Below are 6363 nucleotides of genomic sequence, written 5' to 3' on the forward strand. Positions count from 1 at the left end.
TAAATATGTAGTTGTTTATTAAAATTTAAAAATCTGGATGAATATATACATATACTATAATACTATATAAAGAAATAAAAAAACCAACAGTGAAACAAAAAATTATAGCGTCCTCGTAATGGTAAAAAGGTTCCTCATCTCTGATCTAATGAATGAATAATAGATAAATAGATAAATAATAGTACGGTTGCAATGGAATACTAGAGATAGCTTCTATACATGTCGACAATGTAGCGAATTAGAGAAGCCTAAGCATTGAAGTACAGAGAGACATGAATGACAGACATGCTGTCCTTTTCTCGCAGCACAAGATTAGTTACAACTACGGCTACAATTAATTATATATTTCTCTTCTAAACGAGCGCACAAACCAATCACGACAGAGTACGCGAATATACATATGTACATACGTATGTATGTAATCTACTTTAATTCAATTCCTCTCATAATTTGACATAAATTAATAAGTGAAAATCAATCTTACGTTGAACATTATTAATCTTCAATTGTTGATAACTTGAACGGATTTTAATTTTAGGCAGGTTGAAGCTCGACATCTCTACTTTAATTTAACTTCTCTAGCAATTTTACCTAAATCTAGTCTTAGTAAGTGAAAATCAGTCTTGAATCCAACCTCATCTAACTAGAAAAATTGTAACCCAATAAAAAATATTCAACTTGACATAACTCAACATAATTTTGTTAATGATGTACCGATTTAGTTTGTTCGCGGCTCAAGTTGAAGTTTGAACTCTCTATTTTACCTGACAGAACCCTATGACAAGTTTTAAAATATAATATTATGCTTATTTCATTCTATACTATTAAATATGTTTTATTCTACAATTAGACAAGCAAATCTACAACTAGTATATGTATTTACACACAATACTATAACAGGAAATATACTGTTCAAATAATAGAATGTTGAAAATAACTGAGGTTCGTATACAATAACAGAATGTTCACATAATGAATGTTCATATACCAAAAGTTCTACTGTACGTCGAAAAAAAATTGACGTACCGTCCGTTAAAAATGAAGCACGTTCGCAATGTACGAGCTCTAATACACGACAGTCTATTTCTGCAGGGACGTCCTTTCGATGCTCGTGTGTCCCCAGCCTAAAACGTTACAATTGCGTGCGAAAGCTTGTTTGAACGTCAATTAACGCGTGTGTATATCTCGTCCACTGTACTGTGGGAAAGCGATGCGACGCTTAAATTCCTCCTAATTGTCGCGTTAACGTAGAATTTGTTGAACTTTTGCATGCATTACACACAAACACTCATACATTCATTGTATCAACATGTTATCCAATTTCCGTAAACATTTTCCAAAAATAAAATGAAATAGCAGTAACTCTTGGAAATAATAGTGAATAAATTCTCTTATATGATCTGCATCATATAAGATTAAGTGAATTTCAAAATATCATTAGATCGAAATTCTTAACCTTAAACTTTAGCTTTAATCACGTTAGTCACTCATCAATAACGAATAATCTGAATAATGAATTTCAAAAAAATTCATTCATTACCCAACCTACTCGCTTTGAAAGAATTACTGCAGACGTACAAGGTAAATGTCACTATTTCTACTCACTGCAATTATATTTGTTATATCGTTATTGTTACAATATTCTTTTGTAATTTTTGTATTCAACAATAAAATTTATGTTATCTTAAAATTATAGAAAAGCATATTTTATATATCTTAAAATTATAAAAAAAATAAGCGAGTGAATAGTAATTGTGACGTGAATCGAAATTGGGACATTTACCTTAGGTACCTATGTTACGTTCCAGCATTAAATGATGAGTGTTGGAACTGTTTCTAAAAGGGATGTGTACACGAATGGTGCAATACAGTCGGTTTCAATTAATTCAGAACGCAAGCAATTAAAAAAGCAGGAATCTAGTAAACAAGGTTGACTCAAGAAATACGTCTGCAATGGTTTATTAGTAGACAGCGGATTTTACACATTTATGGAAAAATTGTATCAGCAGTGAATATAAAGAATGTTCCACATATGTTCAAAATATTATATAAAAGATTAAGTGCCTATTACAATGTTTGCATGATAAAGAAAATTAATTATATGGTGAAGAATGCATTTTGTTTAACTAATGATTGTTTGTTTCTCGTAAAAATCTGCAGTTTGTGTATTAAACAGCACACAGCATGTTTCGTGGGAACAAATACAGAGTAAAAACGGATGTCAATTCTGCATAGTATCCGGTGTACGATTAGTACTGTCCAATTAAATGCGGCACGTTCGTACGGAAATATTCCATTATTAAAAAGCCGTGGTATCACAACTGGAACGGTGTTTGAATTACCGCTCGCAATCTTACTGAATGTAAATGATACCTATTGAGCCAACAACTGTCACGAGGTAGCCAGAGGAACGAATGGAGAAAGATGAATCCGTTCAAAGTGTCTCTTTTATGTGTACATAACATTACTTGTGCTAAAATGACTCTTATATTATTAGATATTTGCTGATTTTTCAGTTTATGACAAGAGTTGTAATCACTTGTCACTGTCGTTAATTGGTAAGCAATTTTATAACGAATAATATTGTTGGAAATATTTTCTAAAAAATGAACCAAAACTAATTTTCCATGTGGCCAATGGAAAAAGATGAATCTGTTCAAAGTGCAAGTATCTTTTATATATAAAATTACTTATGCTAAAATGTTTACACTATAAAATATTTGCTAATTTTTATAACAGAAGTTATGATCACTTGTCATTGTCGATAATTCGTAAGCTATTACTATTGTTGTTCCGAAAGAACAATAACACTGTTGGAAATATTTTGCAGAAAAGTAAACGAAAGCTAATTTTTTATTGAGTGAATGGAAAATGATGAACCCGTTAATGGTAATACCCGCGTATGTAAAAGTACATGAGGTAAAATGACTGTATGCTATTAGATATTTCCTAATCTTTAATTTTACGAAACTGTGACACTCATCGTCCTTGTCGTTAATTGGTAAGCAATTTTACAACAATAACACTGTTGGAAATATTTTTCGAAGAATAAACCAGAACTAATTTTCTATTTGATCATTATGTCATTAAAGAACAAAATTACCATGTTTAGTTTCTTTGTTCGTTCCTCTTCGAATTCCATCGGAATGTAAAAAAGTACTGTCGAAAAACGAAGTTTCAATGGAATTGCATTCGTGCTTGAATGCTCAAATATTTACGAGCTGCTGATCGAAAATTGTTATCAGAGAGAAAATTTTTGTCACGCAGGTAGAGATACTGTATGACTCGTCGGATCGTAAGTATAAAAGGCGATTAACGTGTCAAGACTTCAACGCAACTGCTATTCTTCTCCAATCAAGTATACGTGTTGCAATGCAACTTTTTATCTAAGAATGTAGACCACAATAATGCTCCAATGAAACAAATACTTTTGTTAAAAAGAAGGGAAACCTTCTATATTGGAATTAAAGAAATATTATGTAATTTCTATCTTTACAAGATCAACTGCTATTCTTCTCCAATCAAGTATACGTGTTGCAATGCAACTTTTTAACTAAGAATGTAGATCACAATAATGGTCCAATGAAACAAATACTTTTGTTAAAAAGAAGGGAAACCTTCTATACTGGAATTAAAGAAATATTGTGCAATTTCTATCTTTACAAGATCAACTGCTATTCTTTTCCAGTCAGGTATACGTATTTCAATGCAACTTTTTAACTAAGAATGTAGATCACAATAAACCTCCAATGAAATAAGTTAAACATTTTTGTTAAAAAATGGGAAACCTTTTACATTAGAATTAAAAAAATGTCATGTATAATTCCTATCTAAAAATTCTTCTCCATTTAAATATATTCCAATGCAACTTTTTAATTATCCAAGAATGTAGATCACAATAATCATCCAATGAAATAAATACTTCTCTTAAAAAAGAAGAGAAACCTTTTACGTTATAATTAAAAATAATTTATGTTATATAATGTTGACCACAGAAGGAAGAAAATAGTAAAGGTCTCTTTGTTCTGAAATTGTTTTATAAATCGTTTTATTATAATTTGTAATTATCCATTAACTCACCCGAGATGCAACAGGCGAAACGAATGAGCAAGTACGAAGCGACGGAATCTCCGAACAAGTAACTACGAAATCAAATTGGCGAGAACGGAAAAGAGAGACAGGATAAAAATGACATAACAGAACGGCGATCCAGCGATTCGGCTCGATCCCACACAATACCGGATCGACTAACGCGTACTCACCGACTTACTTTACTGAATCTAATTCAGCACTCGACATGACTCGTCCCACCTCCGTGTATTTCATTGTGTACGACGTGGTGGGGTACCAACGACGAGAGAAGCGAGCAGACCTCGTGATGAGTTGTTCATTGTACATAATCGTACACCGTAAAGATACATTTATCCAAATCAATCCGCCGTGTCGACTCGAATGTATGCAGACATGTGCACGTACTTTGAAACGCCAATCGCGTTGTTTCGATTCAAGAGGATGCGAATAATTAAAATAGAAGGAAATACCGCCTAAAGATTGCCTGCAATAAAGTTTATTGTGCTAACATTCACTGTCGCCGCTGAAAGTTGTACGAGTCGTTGGTGCTAAAAGTTTAAGAAATGTCATGAAAAGCTATGTTCAATGTTTGAAGTGATAAACACTTGTAGAAAAAATTATATTTAATTAAGTATACTTAAGATATACAAAAGTAATTATGGTTTATAAAATTGTTCGACGTGTCACATGTTTAATACCTAGTATTCTAATATATGGTTTCGGCATTTCTTGATAAGATTCTACCTGACTTGTAATATTTTAAATTGTCTACAAGTCCGACAATTTCTATTTTTGTTTAACTCAACTTTAAAATACTCTTAAAACAAATATTAACAATTGTACAAAATTACAAAATTCTGTCATTGCCGCATCTATATTTTTTCATAGATGAAATCAAAATTTTGTCATTTAACATACGAATTCAAGATGTAATAATTTTTTTAATAACTTTGCAAAGTTTTTAAAATTTTTCATTGTTTTATTAAAATAATATCTAATAACTGTTAAAATTTTTGCCTTGTCACTGTTTTTACTTAAAAGTTCATACAACCTTAAAAGACGTAAGAGAATAGAATATTAAAGACAGAGAGGAGTTTCTGTCTTTCTCTCTCGTGCATATCGATAAAAAAGGAGAAAACTCTTCTGTTCATTCTCTCTTCGTCAATCGCCTGGTCTCAAGTCTTCTATTTAGGCACTCGGTCTATTCTCATACAGTTCAGTACAAAAGTTTCAGGCCAAACTAATTTTCGTTGATAATTACTTTATAGATAAAGGTAAAAAATATATATATATATTGTCATTTGAACTCCATCAATTATACTATCAAACTAAGAAACAACCAAATCTTTTTAACAAAATAATATTATATCATAACAGAAACCAAGGAATTCGTGCGATTAAAAGTTTCGCGCCAAAGACAATTATGGAAAATAAACTATAAAAAGAGCAACAAAAATTATTTCTATCACATTAAATCTAATACTAATATCTAGTCGCCTCTCGAAGCTATTACAGAGGCATATCGTCAAGGCATCAACTCTATTAATGTCTCAATCCTTGTTTGGTCAATTTTGTACCATTCGTCTTGGACTTTTGTCCACAAATCATTTTTACTTGCATAATAAATGACTCCTACTTTTATTTTGACTTCTTCCCATAAATTGTATTAACAATTGGAAAGAAACAGACACTTTAGTAGATAAACCAGTACCCGGAAGACCTAGAAAAACAACCAATTGATAAAATTATTAAAAGAAAGGCGGTTGTAGATCCAATATTCTGTTGGAGTTCAAATTGCCATATATATGTATATTTTCTTACCCTTATCTATAAAGTAATTTAATTAGTTTGACCCGAAACTTTTGCACAGAACTGTATGTCTACAGTTCTTTAAATTATGTAATTACTAACTTATGTGTATTTGCTTAGTTGTACAAATTTCTCTATTCATCACTGAATGTTGTCATTGTAACTTTCATCACTGTGTCAAGCAAATGTCTGAAACGAGCTATTCGATGGATTATGAAAATACTCAACTGCAATTAACTTTCTGTTAACTGCAATTATCTTCCTGCAATACTTTTGATAAAAATACATGGTATAAACTCTTTATATCAAGTAATATATGTTCTCTACATTAAAAACTATTATTGTAGTTTAGAACTGTTGAAAGAAATGAAATTAAAAGAATATTAATATAGTAAGTGTAAATATTTTCCAGTTACTCTATTCTAAAATCAACAATTTTTTCAGTGTACAAAATTACTGTACCATTATGGAATTTTGTATAAG

General features: G+C 31.0%; 1 protein-coding gene across 5 annotated transcripts in view; it reads right to left on the minus strand.

The window, feature by feature from the left end:
• Positions 1-6363, minus strand: part of Vha100-2 (V-type ATPase subunit a family protein Vha100-2) — a 48569-nt gene that overhangs the window by 20956 nt on the left and 21250 nt on the right. The window contains exon 1 of one of the 5 annotated variants that reach the window (XM_018026901.2): positions 4081-4275. The exons of the other annotated variants lie outside the window; for them this stretch is intronic. The gene's annotated coding sequence lies outside the window, so the exon portion shown is untranslated. Of the gene's footprint in view, positions 1-4080; positions 4276-6363 lie in introns of those variants that run through there. 5 annotated transcript variants of the gene reach the window in all.

The sequence above is a fragment of the Ceratina calcarata genome, unplaced genomic scaffold (assembly GCF_001652005.2).
Source record: "Ceratina calcarata isolate Rehan_Ccalc_2016 unplaced genomic scaffold, ASM165200v1 scaffold394.2, whole genome shotgun sequence".
Classification (NCBI taxonomy): Eukaryota; Metazoa; Arthropoda; class Insecta; order Hymenoptera; family Apidae; genus Ceratina; species Ceratina calcarata.